The 21,860-nt window shown below is 39.7% G+C and overlaps 1 long non-coding RNA gene across 2 annotated transcripts in view; it reads left to right on the forward strand.

Annotated features, from left to right (window-relative positions):
- Positions 1 to 13,730, forward strand: part of LOC116091854 — a 78,499-nt gene extending 64,769 nt beyond the window's left edge. For both annotated transcript variants that reach the window (XR_004119091.1, XR_004119090.1), the window contains exon 4: positions 13,508 to 13,730. This is a non-coding gene — a long non-coding RNA (uncharacterized LOC116091854). The remainder of the gene's footprint in view (positions 1 to 13,507) is intronic.
- Positions 13,731 to 21,860: the final 8,130 nt, after the last annotated feature.

Below are 21,860 nucleotides of genomic sequence, written 5' to 3' on the forward strand. Positions count from 1 at the left end.
TATATTAAAGACAGAGAGGTTTCTTTTGACACAGAAACTTTTAAAATGCATGTAGGTAAAGTCCTTTTTAGTATCTGATTTTTCATCTTGTTAGGATGGATGCAAAAAACTCTTTGCTCAGACTCTAAGTTCCAGATGACCCAGCACAGCTACGGCTGTGTTGACCTTATTGCCTGTTTGTTTCAGGGGCGGGACAATTGGAAGAAGTCAAGGTCTGAATATATTCAGTTGCAGATGTTGTATTACTGTTTAAAAACTACTGATTGCCTCTAATATACAAAATTTGATATACAAAACTTTAGGAAAGAATGTACTAAGTTCTCAAAAAATAATTCTGAGTTTAGCTGAAATCTCTCAGCATTTGATATATTAAAAATATGAAATATAGAAACTAGGGTCCTGCAGTAACTTTCTCTGTTCTTACCTGATATGGCACATTTCTCTTACTGTGAGAGAACTATGTTTCTTGTGGTTCCTGAAATGAAATATTCCATTGCAAACCATATTAGAACAATGTAAATTATGTGTAAATTTTAGAAACTCTTCCAAATGACTTTTGCTCTGTCTTGATTTCAGTCTACAATGTCCTTGTAGGACTAAAGATGAAACCTTCACATTCGCTTTTCAGGACAGAGACAGAGAACAGGCTTTCTAATTCCTTGACATAAAGAGTCCCAGTTAGGACCTGAAGTTCACAGTGCATCTCTCCATTAGATCTCACATGGAAAGTGAGAAAGGGAGAGAAAGAAGGAAAAAGGATAATTGAGCAATCTTTTCAACCATTGCTATGAATATGGGGAAAGAGATCATTTGTGGCAGGCTAACAGTATCTGCCAATGATGCACACATTCGATCCCCTTATCGTTAGGTAAAGAACAATGGGTATAGTTAGGATTAGGGATCTCTTTAGATCCTTGGTTGAGCCCTGTATAATCATACAGGTCATTGTGAAAACAAGAGCGAGAAGAAATAATTCATGGAAAGAAGGTTAGAGGTGTTGAAGAAATGCTACATATTAGGATTTAAAGATCAAGGATGCAGCCATGAGACAAGAAACAAAAGTGAATTTCTAGAAGCTGGAGATGAGAAGGAAATTGAGCTTTCACCACAGACCCAAGAAGGAACACAAGAGGCCTAGTGACACCTTGACTTTATTGCTCCAGAACTGATTCTGGGCTTCTGACATCCAGAAGCATATGAAAATAAATTTGTGCTGTGTTGAAACATCAAGTTTGTACCAGTTTGTTAGAACAGCAGTAGGAAAGGAATTCCATTCTGTGGGTAGCCTGCTCACTGAAGCTTCAAAGTGGGTTGGTGAGCAAAATGTTTGTGGGGAACTATGACAGAGGCCTTTGACCTACAATTTGAGATAAACAAGGTAACTCGTGGTAGAATTCTTCATGCTTCCAGACCTTCCATGGGGAAGAGTAGGAGCTTCTTATTCTTCCAAACGAAAAATCTCCACATATTCTAGACTCAACCCCCACCACACTGCTCAGATTTATTTATATGAATTCAAAAAAAGTGGGTATGTCAGATCTCATCTTAGGATTTCAAATATGATTGATGTGACAGTGGAACCCTAGAAAATAGCTCAGTGGGAAAGAAAGAATATTTGTTACAAAGACAATGTGGTGTGAATAAATTGTGTGGGTGAGTTCGTGTGGTGAGAAGAGCAAAGCAGATGCTAAAGGAAAAAAAAACACCTTGAACAGAAACAAAAGAGCCATGAAAGGTAGCAGTGAAAATCTCACAAATGTTTACAGACTCCAAGAAAACTCTTTCAATGGTTCCCAGTGTACTTAGGTGTGGCTTGAAGAAACTCCCCAGAGTGTTGGTAAACTTTAACTAAAAACACGTATGACCAAATTACTGAATTCATTTTTCTCACTGGCCCCGGAAAGCTCTATGATGCTATTTTATTAATACTTCTAGTAAACAGAAGGGAGTCAGCATGCTACAGGTGGAAGAGTGGATGACTACCAAGCAGGGAGAGTCCAGTCATGATCAGCATTTTTTTTTTTTGGTTGGTTGGTTTTTTTGAAGTTTTAAGCCTGTGACCTAATAATACTAGGGAGACTGTGGCCAGAGGATCAGGAGTAAGACCAGCCTGGGCTGCATAGCAAGACCCAGTTTCCAGGCACAAATAAATAAGGGAAATTGAACAAGGCTACTGAGCCTTGGCCCTGTGTCTTCACAACCTAGGAGTCTCAGCTTCTCATCTTGGAATGAGAACAGCAGTACTTCATCGTGATAGCATTCTGATGATAATTTGGTAAATGATAACTATCCGTCTTCTTAAGGCTAGCCTAGAGGCCCATGAACACCCACGATCAGGAGGTCTGGGTAGACAAGGGGAATTTCATTATATCACAATGAGATAAGCAAGGTAGGTAAGTGAACTAAGATCTGAAACGGTTCAAAAACAGGAGCCAGGGGAGAAATGACTTGGATGTGAATGTGTGGATAGAGGCTGCTCCCCAGCCTCAGCACAATGTACTGCACATAAGCATCAGATAGCATGGAATCCCAGCTACCCATGGAGACAGGGCACAGGTCAAGACAGAAGACAAGAACCACATAGCTTTTGATGGGCAAAAGGACATACAAGTCCAATTATAAAAACTAGACTATGTCAGGCTCAGAAACCAGAAAAGGAGTCTGTCAAGATCAAGGTCAGAAGAGCTTGACGGGAGATATAAACTCTGGGAAAAGGGACATGTTCAGCAGGGTTAAGACAAGCCTGAGGAAAGGTTCAATTCACAGATGTTATTCAGAAAAGTATGCTGGATGGTATTAAACGGGCAAGGAAGAGTTTGTTCAAGGCTACCATAGTAAAGGAGAGCGATTGAACTCCATTATGCTGTAATAAAGAAAGGGGGAGTTTTCAATACTGAGATGAGCTGAGGGAAAAGTACTAGATAGAGGACAGTAGAGGTGAAGGCAGTCAATCTCACTGGGTCATCTGCGTTTGATGATTGATACCTAAGATCACAGAAGTTTGGTCTCTGCCCTTCCACAGAGCTGGCAAGAGAACACTCTTATAATATGGTTATGAAATGTTCCCCATGAGGTCACACCCCCAGCAGCTGACACATCTAGAGGATGTGATGGTGTCTTTAGGAAGTGAGGCCTAGCTGGATAAACAGGAAAGCAGGACTAGGCTTGGAGGCTTACAGCCTGGCCCAGGTCTGGGTCTAGTCTCTGCTTCCTGATCTGCATTGTGTAATTAGGACATTTCCGGCCTATGCACCATGATTCACTCTAACCCCACAGTTCCCCCAGTCATGAGTCACAATAAATCCTACTGCCTTTGAGCTCCTTTTGTCAAAGAGAGAATACCAGTCACCCAATGTAACAGTAGCCAAGACAGCCACGGTCTTCTGCCATGGCTGCATTTCAAAGGGATGCTGCCTGGATCTTTAAGGGATAACTTCTTAGATTGTAAGACAGTTGGGAAGCTGAGAGAAACTTTACATCTCCATGGAAGTGGGAGGCAGAGAATTTATAATGTCAAGTTTTATTAAGTAAAAGCTAAGAAAGGGGAAGATGTAAGTCTACAGTCAGAAAGAAAGTCAAAATCTCGTCAAACTTATGGGAACTGTAAGTCCTCCTTGGCCTGCAGACAACTTACAGCTACTGCTTACAGGACTTTTAAAGTTCAGCATCAAAAAGCACCCAGGTGAAGACTTTCCCAGCTCCAGCCAGGCAGATGAAAAGCTAGGGTCGCCACTTCAGTGTCCTATTGGAGAGCATGAAATACAAAAGGCATGGCTCTCCTTTGAAAAAAATTTTTCAAAGAACTCCCTTACTGCCTACTGTACTGTCTTTAATTCCCGAGTTTCATCTTCCTAAGGGTAAAATGAGGCCTTCTTGTTGCTGGTCTTACTTCCAACTGTGAAACGCTGGGATAGCTTTCCTTATATGGAGTCTCACTTCCTGGACTTACTTGGAAAAGCCTTTGAGAATCTGTTGTGTGTATCCAGGAGTCCGTTCTACTAGGGTCAGGCCACTCCCATTCTTCTTGCCTTCTGCTCTGAGTTCTTTTTGAGATTTTTGGATTTAGTCCTCATTCCTGCACTGGCTGCAGGTTCCTATCAAGGAGAACCTGAGCCCACGCCATTCCTCATTTCGAGTGTCTAACACCATCAGGCAGAGATGGCATTGCCGCTGGTTGCCATTTGAAGCTATGGAGAATTGATATTGCCACAAAGTAAAAAGATGTAGCTCCTACCTTGATGGCAACTGAAGTCCTTGGTGTGAATGATGTGTTGTAACCCACAGTAGGCGAACATGCTGACCAGTTGCAGACTGCCTGGCTTCCATTATGATGCGAGATCCTGTGCATTTCCAATGACTCCAGGGACCTTGTGAGAAAACAGCTCATTTGGTTTATTCTACTAGCTCCCCTTTTCCGGGTTTCAAGGTCACTTGGCTGGGAGAGAATACAAGTGACAAACAATATCTTGCATTTAAGATTAAGCCAGCTGTCCAATGCTGCGATACTTTATTAAAGGAAACTTAATATGCCAGTCTCTCTCTGTCCTTAAGACCGAACCTTTCCCAGGAGACAATTCAGTCCCTGTGACACATAAACATTTCCTGGGCCTAACCTGTGTGACGTCTTTGCTCACCAAGGGAAGTGTGATTATCAGTGGCATATTCTATCCACGCCAGTGACAAGTACTTAGAGACCCTGAGTAAGTACAGCCACCCAAATTAACGATAGCAAAAGGACTTCCTGTGGCTACAAAAGTGGACTTTTTGGTTAATATTAGTGTTTGGAATTCAGTGACATGTTTAAAATTAACATTCTTCTATTCAGTTAAGGAGGTAATTCTAGATGGAAGGATGTACATTGCCTTTCCAAGTACTCGATGGATCTATTATCACTTTGAATTTTGAGCGGAACAACCTATTTCTCATGAACTGCTCCACTGTTTTGACAGTTGCTTTAAAAATGCAAAAATAAAAAAATTACCACGAACAGTTTAGGCATGAAATGTTCTTAATGTCTTCAATATCCACACCAGTAGGAATGTGCTCTGTTTTCCGGAGCTGGTGTACGTAACTACTGATTAAGTGTTTGAGACCAGAGACTTAGGTAGAAGTCGAGTTTACAAGATCCTTCTGCCTCAGCTTCCTGGGTGGTTGGGAATAGACACTCAGCTACTGCCATTAATTACAACGAACTGCTTTATAGTTCCTTAGAAAACAGGTGCCAGTGATCTTGAAGAGAAGGACAAAAACCTAAGCAATAGTGTTAGTCACTTAAGGCATCAGGACCCTAATTTCAAAGGTCTCTAGAGGTTCCCAGTCTCAACTAACCTGGAGTAACAAAACAGAACAGATTGGCAATGCTTGCTCATTTCAAAGAGAAGCATCAAGAAACACAACTGATAGTTCTCATGAGAACTGGCAGAAATTTCCTTAGGCTTTAACTGTGTTCTTTCCCTGTTAGAGTACACATCAGCAAACTGGTTAAAGAATAGTGTATACGGATTTTTATCCCTGTATGGAGAGGAAAGGACGTATTCCAAAAGTAACATTCTTTTAGTCACAATCAATGTTAAGTAAATCTTATGCATGTTTCCCATTTGGTTTGGTTATCTAAGTAAAATTCATTTCCTGGAAAAACTAAAAGTATTGCTGAGAGAAATTGCTGGCTGGAGACATACCTGCTCGCAGGTGTTCCCAGCGCCTGTTCTCTCTACAACACACGGTAAGGACATGTCTGGATATTAATGAACTTCTTGATTTATAAAGAGATGATGGTGTGATTAACTTATTATGAACCAGAGTCAAAGGGCAGCTTGGATTCTATTGATTCTTCCCTTTGCAGATCTGAAATGGGTTAGGTGTTATCTAGGGCCTGGTGACTTCTTGATTTTCTAATTAGTGAGATGCAAGGTTTGGACAGAAAAACTCTAAGATTTCTTCAAGTTCTGAATGACTTAATCTTCAGTTGCTAGACTTATTATAGGTGCTAATGTCCAGCAACTCTGTACTATTAGAAGAGCCCCACCCTTTAAAAGGGCGGTGATGGGGTTTGGGGTAGGGGAGAAGCAGCTTGCACATTGCTTCATGTCCACAAGGGGGCAGGTGTTTACGCATCTGTGTCTAAGAATGAGTAGACACGGAATCATGCCCATGAGCTGCTATTGTGGCACAGGATTACAAGTTGCATAACACTTCACACTTGAACAAATACTTCACGAGGAGAACACAGTGTCCTTCTTTGGCAGATAACAGAAACTGGCATAGTCAGAGCATAGACATTCACCAAAACTGTGGTCTAAGTTGCCAGCCTCTGGTTTTTGCTTCGTACATGTCTGTGGGTTGCTTGAATTACTGAATATTGTTCACGCACTGAGGTTGGTGGGAAACCTGGGGATAGATTTCATCCAATGTGCAGGATACGAGGAACAACTACCTCACCCATGTGTGCTCTGCAAACAGGGTGGGATGAAGTCGTGAAAAGCCAGGTTGAGAGACAGGCTGCTTTCCGAAGCATTCAGAAGTGAGCTCTTAAAAACCAAAGAAGAAAACATCTTGAAAAATTGGCTGCTGGTGCTTCTGTCTCCTCTGCATTGACATCATCCATCAACCAACAGTGTAGGGGAACTGTCAAATGCTGGCAACCCTAGAGATAAGAGAAATAGTCGGGCACTTGGACAAAGGCAGCAGTCTCGGCACACAGCTGGACCCGGCTGGGTAGTTGTTGTGGGAGGACGGGGGTATAATGGGGAAGGGGAAGAAAACTTTGGGCATTTGTTCAAAACCTCAGTTAGAATGCATCTGACTAATAATTTTATTTATTGTCAGAATTCTGCCCTGCCCTCACATGGTGCGTGGCTACCGCCTTATTCATTTTTCTGCTGTTATTTGTACTTGGGTTTGGTGTTTCTCAATGTATTCTTCCTCACAGTAGCTGTTGACAGGTCCAGCCCTGTAACCATCTGGCTCCTGAAGTAATGAGACCAAATGAAATGGAGCTTGAAGAAATTAACATTCTTTCCTTAATCTATTAATAACTGAAAAGTGTTGATTTTAGTGACAGCCAGATACTTTATTATGAAGCATATTGGTTAATTAAGAGCATCATAATGAAGGTTATAGAAATGCATATCCCTCCAGAAACACATATTTTTAATAAGCATAATTTAATTCTTCTCATGCACTCCAAAAAAAAATCAGTGAAAATGTTATGCACAAAGAAATTCTCAACAAAAAAATAAACACTTAATTTTGTATGTATGTACCACACTACTGTTGTTTGGGTAAGTGTGCATCTCAAATACAGCTGCTGGATTCCAAAGGAATTTGCAGATAATTACAGGTCTTCCTATTTTATCCCTCCACTGTCCGAAAATACTCTAATCTCTCTACTATCAGCCCATGTTTGTGAGTCTCAGGCTCCTTCCAGGGGTAGGGAGGAAGGGAATCGTCCACATTGCCAAAATTAAAAAACGCACAGACTTTGGTATTTAGATCATAGATAATGATATTTCCTTGCTCAACTCTGATGTTTGCAAACATTTTCCTTGTGCCTGTGAGACTTTCATGAAAACTCTAGCTTATGCACAGAGCTGCCATTAATAATAAATGTGCTACCGCACCTTGGCTCACCTTTCCCTCCTATGGAGCTCAGAGAAGTTCAGGGTAGCGATTGTTACCATGTTGCTGTGCATTGTGGATGCCCACTTCTAGCCAGTGGGTGCAAAAGGTACTCCCAGCCCTTATTAAGAAATCGTGTTTTTCCTATGTCTGGGATCTTCATTTAGAGTTAACATGCATGTATACTTCTTAGGTAAATTCAGCATCATTTTTCCCTTTATAACAAATATCCTATTTACAAAAAAAGACAGAAGTAATTTCCCAAGGCTTCCCCACTGAGACTGTTTCAAAGTATTTATATGCACAATCTCATGGCATACACCACTGACCTGTTCTTCTGCATTCTTTCTGTCATGTTACCCCACCTTACTGTGGGTACCCATGAACTCTCTAGGTAATAACTAATGTCTCTCTCTCTCTCTCTCTCTCTCTCTCTCTCTCTCTCTCTCTCTCTCTCTCTCTTTCTCTCTCTATGTATATAATTCAGGGGAAAACTGACTCATGACACTAAGGATGTGATTTTTCTGCTTTTCGTCACAACTATCCTGTTTGGTTGTCAAAGCTCATTGTAAACACGGCCTTTCTGAGCAGAAGGAAAGCATTTTCTTTTTCCATTCTCTTTGCTGTATTCAAACTCCTTTCCAGTTCCTTCCTATCATCCTCAGATGCTCTCTCTCTCTCTCTCTCTCTCTCTCTCTCTCTCTCTCTCTCTCTCTCTGTGTGTGTGTGTGTGTGTGTGTGTGTGTGTTTCTATTCCTTGTACAGTTGATGCCAGATGTATGTCAACACCTTATGACCCCGTACCCTCAGCACTGGACTCAGGTAATATATGGGATCTCACTTTACCACTCTGTGATAAGGCCTTTAGTATATCTCTGTCAACCTCTTGCCCCTGTTTATTTGGAGAACTAAGTCTATTTTCTGAAACATAGTTAAATAGAATTATTAAATAGAATAAGGCCCACTTAGCTTAGGTTAATGACAGTGATCTAGAATTGCCATGCAGGGCTCTGCACACCATATGACCAGGCTGGGAATTGGCCAGTTTGCTTAGTTCTGTCCTACTGAAGTCATAGTAATGACTATTCAAAAAATACAATAGAAAATATTCAATCTTCTAGTATTAACTAGGGGCTAGAAAGATTATATGACCAAATCAAGAACTATGAATACTGACTCATGATAATTGTTATGTCGCTATTTCCTCCAATTCAGACATTCCTCCACAAGGAGAGAAGACTTTCCTAAGACTTAGAAAGTAAACAAAACTTACAGGCCCTTCCTCCTAAGAAAATGAAACACAAAATTCACAAGGTTACAAAGGCATGTACAAGTAGATAGACGAAGACTCTTCTACCAGAACTGCCAACAAGTCCTAGGTTGGGTGGAGGTAGGGTGAGAGGGTGGGGCAGAATCAGGACAGCCTTCTATGGTCACCCATACTTAGGTAGGCTTTCTGGCCATACAGCTACCATTGAGTTACACATGCTTCTATAAGTAACCCCAATAAACTCACCAGTCCACTAAGCTGGAAATGTGTAGAATCCTTTCTTTGGTCTACCAGGCACGAAGAGGAATTAGTTCACATCTTCATAGGAAAGGCTTCCACAACACTCATTCTTAGTACATGTTGTGCAATTAAGTGTTAATAGTATATAATTAAGTACTTCATATGGCACATTACATGTGCCATTAAACATGAACATTATGTACAATATAGTAGTGTATACGTGTGATACATATCATGTGAATGGCTGAATCATTCTTTCAAAGGATTGGGGAACAGGGAAAAAAGAAATAAAATGTTGGAAAAAATCTCTCAATATCAGTGCAATATAAATCAATGCCAGTGAGTAGACTTGAGGGGATTATCAAAAGTGCATTAGTCTTAGCGATGCTCTGATGTCTCACCCTTAGTCATATTAAAAGTGTCCACCCCTCTCACATCAATAGTGTCAATGGGAAGGTATAAAAAATCAACCCAAGGGTCAGAGCAAACTTGTTACTCCAGAGCCACCCAGTCTTCCAATCACCATCAGAAAACATTTACATTAGGCCCTCCTGTCTCTTCTGTCTCTAGGCTATCATGCTTGCTCTCGTCTACCATCTTCACTCATGTTCATGTTACCAATCCATTTAGACTATTCTCTAGCTTGAACCTGCCTTTCATTCTCCCAGCCAGTCTGATTCTTTTTCTTACGAACCATGTGCATTACAGCTGAGGGTAATTTGAAGTCAATTTACCTGATCAGGGCAGCAGGATCAGATAATATTCTGAATGTATTATATCTATTTGCTGACTTAAATTATTACCTTACAGTTTGCTTGGATTTTTAAGAATTAAAGAGCCGTATCTGGCACAAAAGGCTATTCTGTGACTTAAAGATGGCGCAGGTCACACAGTAAACCACTGATGTATTCTTGTGCATTTTTCTCTCCTCATTGCTGGGTAAGGTTGGGTTATTCTGTCTTGGTACAGGTGCAATGACAGACATGGAAGTCTCCTAATGTTAGATTTAAAGTGTGGAATACTTTATGATATGAAAGTAGTATAATGGCAGGCTAAGTCTACAAAACATTTCTAATTTTTTGGTAATATGGTTCAGTAGTCAAGTAAGCATAAGTAAGGCCCCAGTTCAAGTCCCAGTACCACAAAACAAAACAATAATTTTAAAATCTGTCTTAATTTTTCTTCTGTTGTTGTGATAAAATACTCTGACAAAAGCAACCTGAAGGAGAAGGGGTTTGCTCTGTCTTGTCTGGCTCACAGTTCAAGGATATCGTTCATTCTGGCAGAGGGGTCCAGAAAGCGAGGGCTTGAAGTAGCTGCTCATTATCATATAGGCAATCAGAAAGCAGAGAGTGATGAATGCCTCTCTGCTTCCTGCTGCTGCGCAGCTCCCTTTCTTTACACGGTCCAGTATTCTAGCCAGGGAATGATGGTGTCCACAGTTGGTGGATCTTCACAACGCAATCAGCACAATAAAGATCATGCCCCAGAGGCATGGCCAAAGTCCTGTCTCTTAGATGATTCTAGGTGCTTTCCAGGTGATCACACTAACCATTCTGCCAAATTCATGCTACCGAGTTTTAAAATTATGCACTTAAAACCAAACTCATGACTGGAGATTAAGAAAAACAATCTGAGAATTAGAACAATGTTCTTTAAACATGTGAAATAAAACCAAATCTGTTTAAACTGCCTAAAATACAGAGCTTAAGAACTTAGAAAAGCTTACGTTGCATGCTATGGCTCACAGCTACTTTTGTATTTAAAAGTAGCTAAAGAGAAAGATTGAAAATGTAAATCTGGGAACAGAAAGAGAAATACAGCCTTAGAAATGAGCTTATTTTCTCAAGGGTTAGAATTTTTTTGTATTGTTCCTTTTTCACAAAATGGTATATAAATTCAATAATAAATTTAGCGATTTAAATTATGAGGAAAACCCACAAAATTAAGAAATGTTTTTAAATGACAGACTATCACTTTAAATTGAATAATTTAAATAAGTTCTGCTAATATGAATGTCTTGCTTTGTACATCTTACTAATTTTCTACAGATTATGAGTAGGATAAAGACAAAATGTTTTTTCATTATTTATTTATCAGATAAACACAGTAATTTTTTTAAAAAATTGTTTTATTTATTTATATTCCAAATGTTGTCCCCATTCTTGGTCCCTCCAAGAGTTCTTTACCCCGTCCTCTCTCCCCTTTGTCTCTGAGAGGGTACTTTCCCAACTCACACCCACCCGCCACACTCCCCAACATTCCCCTTCTCTGGGGCATCAAGTCTCTACAGGATTAGGGACATCCTCTCCTACTAAGGCCAGACAGGACAGTCCTTTGCTACATATGTGCCAGGGACCACAGACCAACACTTGTATGCTCTTTGGTTGGTGGCTCAGTTCTCTGGGAGCTCTGAGGGGTCTGGGTTAGTTGAGACTGTTGGGGTTTATGCCCACTTCAGCTCCTTTAGTATTCCCCCTAACTCTTCCATAGGGGTCCCCAACCTCAGTCTAATGGTTGGCTGTAGGTATGGGAACCGTGGTATCTAGATGCAATGAGGATGGGAAGTTGCTGGTTGTGCAACGGAAGAAATGAGCAGAGCTTAGTGACGTTATTCTTGGCTTACTTCTAGCACACCAACTGGCAAAGCAATGACTACACCTCACCCCTACCTGCCCAGCTCCCGGTGAAATAACATTTTTTTTACTGTCTCACCAAGCAACATACGAAGAGAATGATTCTAGAAATCATATTCAGTTTATGCACTGTAGTCACAACTGCATTCAATTTTCTGAACATCACATTAAGGTATTATAGGTAGTCAGTGTACAATACAAATACCTTATACCTCTGCTCTGGAAGAGGCTTTATCTCAAAGGATAGACAATAAGATACATTCAGTGGTACAAGGTGACATTTCATAATATTAAAATGGGTACTGTAGACATAATTTAAAATGCAAAAATAAATAAAAATAATGGTTCTGAAAGCATTTTCTATTTATTAGAAAAATCACTGTCATTTCTCTTTTTTCTTAATTCAATTTTCTTAGTATACTTCAAAAATTCTATGTAAGAAAAAAAAGGGTTTAAAAATGCAGAGTTCTAAATAACTGGTCGATTTTATTCACTGAATTAAGGAATTCATAAATTTTTCTGGCTTCAGGCTAACCTTTACTGAATCACATTCTCAGAACATATGTTCTTTGAGTAAATGTGAACCCATTTTGTGGAAAGAATGATGCCTTTTGGGGGGGGGGTTCTGAAAGCCTTTTTGTTGGTATCCAAGAGAAACAGACTGGGGACCATAGGGGAAACTGCATCTGAATCTGGTCTGTTTACCAGTTGTGTGATTTTTCAAGTCTCCCCCTTCTCATAACTACCTCAAGGGAGAGACATAGCCTTTGAGAGAGGAGCAGGAGAGAAAGATCAGCTTGAATGATAATGAGCTTTGCAAAGGCAGACCTTTACTTTTACAGACAAATGGGATAGATGGCTTTTTGATGTCAGTTTACAACAGCCATTAGCTATGATAGGAGTTACAGATGCATCATGAGAAGAATGTACTCCCATGGATTGGGTAGCAAAGGTCTCTCTCTCTAAGCTTCATTATTACCACAAAAGGCTCATTCATACAGTGCTAATGGGAGGTAGATACATGCTTCAGAGAACAGACTTCATGGAATGGGGCTCCAGTCAGCTACTCCCTAATTCATGTACATATGAAAGAAGAGTGTTCCATCGTCTCTGTGCTGCCTGTATGTCAGCTCCTCTATATTCCCTGCCCCTTCTCCTTTCCTCCTTTGTCTGCCTCTTTCTCAAAACCATTGAGATTGCCCTAGAATGCATCCCCAAGTGGTCTCTCTGCTATCACTGGAAACCACTGGACTTGCCTGAGGCAGCACATTTCATTGGAGCTGTGCCCTGAGCGATATGAATTACAGCTTGTAAGAAAATATGCTCCACATAGGAACTTAGAGGCACACTGGTTTCCTGGTTTTTGTTCTCTATGTCTCTGTCTGTCTGTCTGTCTCTCTGTCTGTCTTTCTGTCTCTGTCTCTTTCTCTCTCTCTCCCTTTCTTTCAACTTGACAGAGCCAGGAGCAAAGAACTCTCAAGTATTACACATTTCAGAGATTGGGGAATTGGTTGACATTATTTTTCACAATGCAGAAATCAGAGTTTTGAAGCATTTCCTAACAAGACTTAGAATCCAAATGGCTATACTCATAGGGGCCCAAAGGGAAAATTCAGAGTTATCAAGTCTTCTGTGACCGAGTCCAGGAACTCTGGGAGAAGTGAACACAGTGAAATATTTCAATATGTAGAGAAGTTTATACCTTTGTAATTGCTTTGCCAAATATTTTTTTCATTCTTCAAAGTGTTCCTGGATAAGTGATGGATGAGAAGAGCCAAGAGGAGCAAGCTGGAGAGACATCAGAGAAGCAGCCAGAGCTCACCAAATCAGAGCACCAGAGCATCTGTGGTTAAGAAAAACAAGTATGTGATTATTTCTGCAAAGAGATGGTCCAGTGTGACAGTTTGCCTACGTGCTTTCGACCATCCTTTCCACTTGAAAAACAAAACAAAACCAAAAAGCCAAAACTCTGCCTTATGTTTTTAATTTTTAAAAGATATATATTTAATATGTATGTATACACACACACACACACACACAGACATACACATGTGCACCACAAGGCATGCATGGAAATCAGAGAACTACTGAAAAAGGAAAGTTCTCTTCCTCTGCCATGTGGGTCCTGGGGTCTAAGCTCCATCTCAGCTTTGGCAGCAGGAGCTTGATCTTCTGGGCCATCTCTCTGGGCTCAGCTTTCCTTCTGTTTTTCTGAGTATGTCCTTCCCAAGGTCATGAAGAGAGCTTGACAAAGGAGAGCATCAGCTTTGATTTGGTGGCATCATCTGAGACAATCTCTAAGAATTTATTGCACAAGGAAATTCAGTTCACACAGGCTGGCCAGGACTTGCATACTTATGTTACAAGTATCCATGTGCTTCTGCATGTATACTACTGCATTTGATGGAAAGAGAGAAATTGTGCTATATATTTTTTTGTTCTCTTTCACTAGTTGAACCCTGACTGTGATACTCTTTCTGGGGCTTCAGGAGACTAGAGACATTCAGTTTTTATCCCTTTGTTGGTGTGAAATCAGGAGGGGCTTCAGTAGGTCAGCACAATAACTTCTTTCCTAGCTAGTCTTTTCAGATTAATACTTCTCACATTGGGCTTTGGTAGGGTTCTTATCTCCATGGAGATGGGAGCCCGGCTATTGAGTCCCATTTTTAAATAATCTTAGTTAAGATCCCTGATTATATGTGGTAAGCTCTCTCTTCTTCCATATACTAAATAAATTTTGCCATTTTTCTATATAATGCTGATTTCTAACCATTTTTTTAAAAAGCTCTTTCAATCTCCTATCTTCATTTTCTGCACAGAAACCTAGTCAAAACTGTTGCTGCAGAATAGACCAAAAAGAGATGAAGGAAATGGACCCCTAGAATCTGTCTATTCTAAGGAGTTGTAGTGATATGTGAATCTGTTTTTTAATCCCAGGGGTGGGATAAGAGGCTGTTTCACAGCAGGTGGTTACCAGTTGCCCCATGCCCTTGCAGCAGAGTGATCTTTGCCAGCTGCAAGTAGTTTAATTCTGGGGACCCTGGAGAAGGTATAAATGAGAGAGTCCTTACAGGTTGCTGCTCTCTGCACCCCGACCCATAGATCCTGATTGCTATTGTCATGCTTTGACAAGAAGTTGGAGCTAATCCTGACAAAGACTGGGCTGGCCCCAAAGACTCCAATGCCCCCAGTCAGCAGAAGTAGTCTATTTTGTTGTTCGGAAGAGATTCACACCCCCTTTTCTTTCTAACCTTCTTCTCCTACCTAGTGTTCAGGGTTGGAAGGAGTTAGAGTGGAATAAGGGTTGGAAGGGTGATAGTGATAAGAACCCAGTAAAGTAGCACAAATATTTAGGAGTTTTTCTGTTTCTGTGGTTGCTGTTTTGAGGGACTTTTGTGGTTTTTTGTTTTGTTTTGTTTTGTTTTATTCTTTTTTCTCTTTTTTTCTCTTTTTGGTTGTGAGCTTATCCTTCAATGACAGAGCCATCTCTTATCTATCATTCAATGGAAGCCTTACAAAAGAGTTCTGATACCAAAGGGTAGAGAGTCTAGAGTTCTTTGTACAGGTGGGTTTGCTGCAATAGTAAACTGTAGCTTATTATTTCAGATTATAATACTGTTACATTCAAAAGCCCAATAAAGCATGCACCCACCACCACCCCACTTAGCTAAGCTTCCCCACACTCTTTTCTTGCTCCGTACTTCTTCACAGGTGGATGCTGTTATCATTGCCCACACCATTCTCTAGATTTGGTGTCTATCGTGATCTGTGCTCAATTGCTGAGCCTCCATGTCTTTTCAGGAACCACACATTCCAACCACTAATTATACTTCTTTGACATTCTTCTAAGTTGCTGTAGTGAAATGCTATAGCTTGGAAGGTTTGACAACTGACATTTATTGTCTTATAGTTCTGAAGATGAGAAGTCAATGGTCAAAAGGCTGACATATATAGTGTTGTCACTTCAGTCTTTCGGGCATGGAGATCCACCTTTATGGTTAGTCTTCACAGAGCCTGTAGTCTATGCTCATGGAAAGAGTCTACTGCTGGAGCAAGCCTTATAAGGGTCAATTTAATCAGATTAGGATCTTACACTTATGATACCATTCTACCATAATTACATTCCCGAAGGCCCCATATCCAAATAAAGTCACATTGGAGTCTATGGATATAACCTATGAATTTTAGAGGTATGTATTCAGCCCTTTGTAGAACTGACAGACTATTCTCCATGTTTCAGGTCATGAATGGATGTACCACAAGTAAAGAGTCTTGCTTGGATGGCTTGGCCTAAAGCATATCCCCAAACTATTAAACAGAAAAGAAACTAGCATTTATTTAATAACAAAAGCTAAAAGATCAAAACACATGGGAGATTTATCTGAATGAATTCCTACATTTCCTTATGGCTAACCTCTAGGGTGGTTTGAGGATTACCACATACAGAAATGCACACTCCCTTTCCACACCATGGCAGGCTGTGTCTTTGACCGCTGAGTTGTCTTTGGTAATGGGGTAGTAACAGACATATTCCAGGAAAAGGTTTTCAGCATGTTTGTACAGAGGGACTGGCTTCTATACCTTGGCCTTTTCTGTGAGAAAAGTATGTTTTTCTCGAGAATGAAAAACAGGAAGATGAGACGTGTTGATCCCTGGATTTGCCTGTTGTTTCCAGTCAAATCTAGACTTAAGCAATCAAAATCTAACTGACTCATACACTCATAACACCTTAATAAATAATAATGACATGATACTATGTTTGGGGGGTTAGATTGTGATTTAAAATTTTCTAATAAAATCTGTTTTCTAAGTTTATTTTATAGACAGTGGGGGCTGAGGAGACCGTCATAAAATGCTGGCAAACGTGATATTATCTACAAAAACAACCTATGCAATGTATTGTATAATTATGATGAAACTGCTAGCTTTATTAATACAGAAATTATAAAACATGCAAAATGATATTTTTGGCTGTGTGAGGGAATTTTGAAACAAAAAATCGTGGATCTGGAAAACTTTATTAACAAAAGTGGCTACCTAAGCCCAGCGATAAATTATAAAAAGTTCCTTATTTTGTATGGTGACATTGCTTTTCTCTAATAGTGCTATAATATGAGACTCTATTTATTATCTGTATGTGTGTGTGTGTGTGTGTGTGTGTATTTGGGTGTGTGTGTTCATACATAACACCTCAAATAAAAAAGTGCACAAGGTGGTCTCTCCCATAATAGGCTACATGCTTGCAATTATTCTGAAAAATTAAATGCTCTAAAAAAAAAGTTGAGGCAAAGAAGTAATATTCTAGAGCATATAATATTTTACAAACAGAAAATTCATATATTTCTACTGCATGTACTCATATGCATCTGCCCATCAACAATAGCATATAATTGACAGTAAGAGAGGAATTCTCTTCCCTTTGGCTTGGCTTCTCCAGTTGAAGCCTGACTGTGGTACTCTTCCTGGGACTTGAGGAGACTGAGGAGGACACACTTCAATTCTTCATTCTCTGCTGGAAGACAGTCTGATGGGGCTTCCATAGGCCACCGGAATCATGCCACCTGTCATATTGAGACTTTGCTACTGCACTTCTGCAAGAAGGTAGACATACAGTTTATTCTTAACTCCGCTTTAACTCTTTCAGGAAAGAATCCTTTCAAACTGTGGATTTTATATCTTGGTGTCAGAGTTAAACTTTTGACTAAAAATACGTTTTCACAAATTTTGAAGCTGGATCTTCACATTGGGAAGAACAATAAAAACAAAAGACTACTATTAACAAAGAACTGTGATTTTAAGTTCTTTCTCTAAGAATGTTTTCCAATGGATGGCTGTGAGCCTCTACTTCTGTATTAGTCAGGTACTGTCAGAGCCTCTCAGAAGACAGCTATATCAGGCTGGATTGCCTTCCCTCAGTCTCTACTCCATAGTTAGTCTCTGCAACTCCTTGAAATATCCACGTTTTGGTCTTCCTTCTTCCTGTGGTTTGTGAATTGTACTTTGTGTATTCCAATCTTCTGGGCTAATATCCACTTATCAGAGAATGCATACAGGGTCCCCAGTGAAGGAGCTAGAGAAAGGAACCAAGGAGCTGAAGGGTTTGCAGCCCCTTAGGACGAACAACAATATGAACTAACTAGTACCCTCAGACTCCCAGGGACTAAACCACCAACCAAAGATTACACATGGTGGGACTCATGGCTCCAGCAGCATATGTACAGCAGAGGATGGCCTAGTCATTCTTCAATGGGAAGAGAGGCCCTTGGCCTTGTGAAAGTTCTATGTCCCAGTGGAGGGGAATGCCAGGGCCAGTAAGCAGGAGAGGGTGGGTTGGTGAGAAGGGGAAGAGGGGAGGGAACAGGAGTTTGTTTTTGTTGCTTTTTTCTTAATTTTTTTTTAATTTTTTTCAGAGGGGAAACTGGGAAAGGAGATATTGTATGACATGTAAATAAAGAAAATATCTAATAAAAAAGAAACAAACGAACAAACAAAAAAAAATCCACAAAAAAAGAGAATGTTTTCCAGAACCAGTTGGCTCCCATCCCAGGGAATGAAGGGGATGTATGTATGAGTGTGGTCACCAGCAGTGTGTGATGCCTGAAACACATATATTGCTAATGTTTACTTGGACAAGGTTCAAGAAAGCAGAAGAAGAACTTAATACTAGAACTAGGAGAGTGGAAGAAACTGGATAGTGCCCCACTAATACATGTGATTTTTATGTCCATATGTATCAGTTAAAAAGGAAGTGTAACTAAACTTTTAAAAGAGGAAATAGTGCAGAAACTAAAAATCATAAAAACTAACACTAGACCCCTTCAAAACTGTAAAACTATTTAACAGATGGCATGTGAGAACATAGATGAGAAAAACAATCATTATTAGGGTCAGAATGTTTGCTTATGGAAATCTTTTATGCTTTTAAAAACACTGTATTTCAGAAAAGCGAACAAATGTTAATAGAAGCATGTGATTTTATATGGCACTGGGGGAAGGAAATGTTACCTCCTTGAACTATGGCATGGCAACTTTTTCATGCCAATTTCAAATATGCTTAAATGTCAACTAAACGTGCATTCCAGAATGGGGGAGGAAGTTTCTTTCCTAGATGCCTCCTCTTAAGAGTGGCCAAGGGGAAGAACGGAAGACTGAGGCTGGCACAGGAGATTTCTCCTTTCTCTTTGTTCTTCTCATCAATTGGTACACTGTTCCTGAAGGTCACTGGTAAAGCATTTGTCATTCCTTTAATTGGTGCACCTTGCAGACTCATGACCATGTGGTCTACTTTCAGAACAGTTTTGCAAACTGTACAGAAATGAAAACCATGGAAGGTTTTTAATAATAAAAAAAAATCCCATTTGAATGAAACACTGATTCCAATGTGCGAAGTTTTATAATGCTTCCAGAACCAGGATCACTGTGCTTGCAAAGACAGAAGTACCAGAAAGATAACAACAATTTAGAAGGCCCAAACATAGTTCCATTTGGTCTTACTTCTCAGCTACATGTTTTTAGTTGTCTGAGGTCTTTTTCTCCTTCCAAACCCTAAAGACATAGTTGATTCCACAGCTACTGTTCTGTAACACCAAGTATGGTATATTCGAGTTTCCATTATCTAGTACTGAGTTGACTATAATATATATTAAATTAACTGTTAGAATAAATTGATAATTGGTTCTATCCCTAGATTAAAATCTTATTGACATGAGAGATAAATATGCATCCATAAAACAGATTAAGAAGGGAAGAAAAACATGTTATATTTTTGGACTGGATAATCCTGCTCCATTATGAGGAGGGAGTTTGTATGCTAAGCAGAAAGGCAGAAAAAAAATATTTTCTTTCCAAAGTGTTTTCTGGGCTGGAGAGATGGCTGAATTGGTGATGCCTGTTCTGCAAACATGAGGAAGTGAGATGAGATTCCTAGCACAAATCAGGAACAACAGGGTTTCTTCAGTCTCAGTGATGAGGAAGGAATACAGATGAGCACATTCCTGCAACTCATTGGCTGCCCAGCCTCGCTTCAAGCTCCATGGGAGACCTCACCTACAAGAGAAGATGGGGGCAATTGTAGGAGACATCCAATTTTTAGTTCTGTCCCCCACATGCATGCATATATGCACACACCATATAGGCCGCACACACACTATATACATGGACACACCATACAGACGACACCCCATAGCTCCCCCCATACCCCATTTTCTGTCCTTAAGATAGATGATTTCTGAGTTAACTATTTATGAGCCACCACTTGGCTGTAATTATATACAAATATTTATTACAAAGGAGTCAGTTGGGAAAAATGATGAAAAATACTATGTATGTGTAATTGTTTCACTATTAGTCCACAATCTGTGACTAGAAAGCCTGCTATGACATACATTATTACTCAAGGACAGAGCCTATTTGGGCTTACCTTGCAACATAAAACAAAAAAGATTACTAGTTATGTTAAAGACAGAAACAAGTATTTAAAAACAGTAAAATGTACATTAATCCATAGGTCCAAGAAATTAATTTTACAATACAATACTTCCTACAGTTAAGAAAACACAAGATAAATTTTAAGAAGTAACTGACAATGAATCTTAATAAAAACAGTAGCATGGAGATCCTAACCACTAAAAATATATTGAGTAGGAACTTTGATGGGGATTGCGTTGAATCTGTAGATTGCCTTCGGTAAGATGGCCATTTTTACTGTATTAATCCTGCCAATCCATGAGCATGGGAGAGCTTTACATCTGCTTAGATCTTCTTCAATTTCCTTCTTCAGAGACTTGAAGTTCTTTTCATACAGATCTTTCACTTGCTTGGTGAGAGTCACACCAAGGTATTTTATATTATTTGTGACTATTGTGAAGGGTGTTATTTCCCTAATTTTTTTCTCAGCCTGTTTATCCTTTGAGTAGAGGAAGGCTACTGATTTGCTTGAGTTAATTTTATATCCAGCATGGTGCTGAAGTTGTTTATAAGGTTTAGGAGCTCTCTGGTGGAATTTTTGGTGTCACTTAAGTATACTATCATATCATCAGCAAACAGTGATAATTTGACTTCTTCCTTTCCAATTTGTATCCCTTTGATCTCCTTTTGTTCTCTAATTGCTCTGGCTAGGACTTCAAGTACTATATTGAATAGGTAGGGAGAGAGTGGGCAGCCTTGTCTAGGCCCTGATTTTAGTGGGATTGCTTCAAGTTTCTCTCCATTTAGTTTGATGTTGGCTACTGGATTGCTGTATATTGTTTTTACTATGTTTAGGTATGGGCCTGATCTTTCCAAGACTTTTAATATGAAGGGATATTGAATTTTGTCAAATGCTTTCTCAGCATCTAATGAAATGATCATGTGGGGTTTTTTTCTTTGAGTCTGTTTAATGTAGTGGATTACATTAATGGATTTCTGTATATTGAACCATCCCTGCATCCCTAGGATGAAGCCTACTTGATTGTGGTCAATGATTGCTTTGATGTATTGGACTCAGTTTCTGAGATTTTTATTGAGTATTTTTGCATTGATATTCATAAGAGAAATTGGTCTGAAGTTGTCTTTCTTTGTTGGGTCCTTCTGTGGTTTCGAGACAAAGTTTAGCAAGCTCTGGAATCCATAAGTGTCCCCCTGTCCCTCACTGTTCTAAGGTTGTAGGCATCTGGGTTCTGGGGACTTGAATGGTCAAGAATCACCTAAAGAAATGTTCAACATCCTTAGTCACCAGGGAAATGCAAACCAAAACAACCCTGAGATTCTACCTTACACCAGTCAGAATGACCAAGATCAAAAACTCAGGTGACAGCAGATGCTGGAGAGGAGATGCTCCAACATGCTCCACTATGTTCATAGAAGCCTTATTTATAATAGCCAGAAGCTGGAGAGAACACAGATGTTCCTCAACAGAGGAATGGATACAGAAAATCTGGTATATTTTCACAATGGAATACTACTCAGCTATTAAAAACAATGACTTCATGAAAATTTCAGGCAAATGGATGGAACTAGAAAATATCATCCTAAGTGAGGTAACCCAATCACAAAAGAGCACAGATGGTATGCACTCACTGATAAGTGGATATTAACCCAAAAGCTTGGAATACCCAAGA

This window comes from Mastomys coucha, unplaced genomic scaffold (assembly GCF_008632895.1).
Source record: "Mastomys coucha isolate ucsf_1 unplaced genomic scaffold, UCSF_Mcou_1 pScaffold15, whole genome shotgun sequence".
NCBI lineage: Eukaryota > Metazoa > Chordata > Mammalia > Rodentia > Muridae > Mastomys > Mastomys coucha.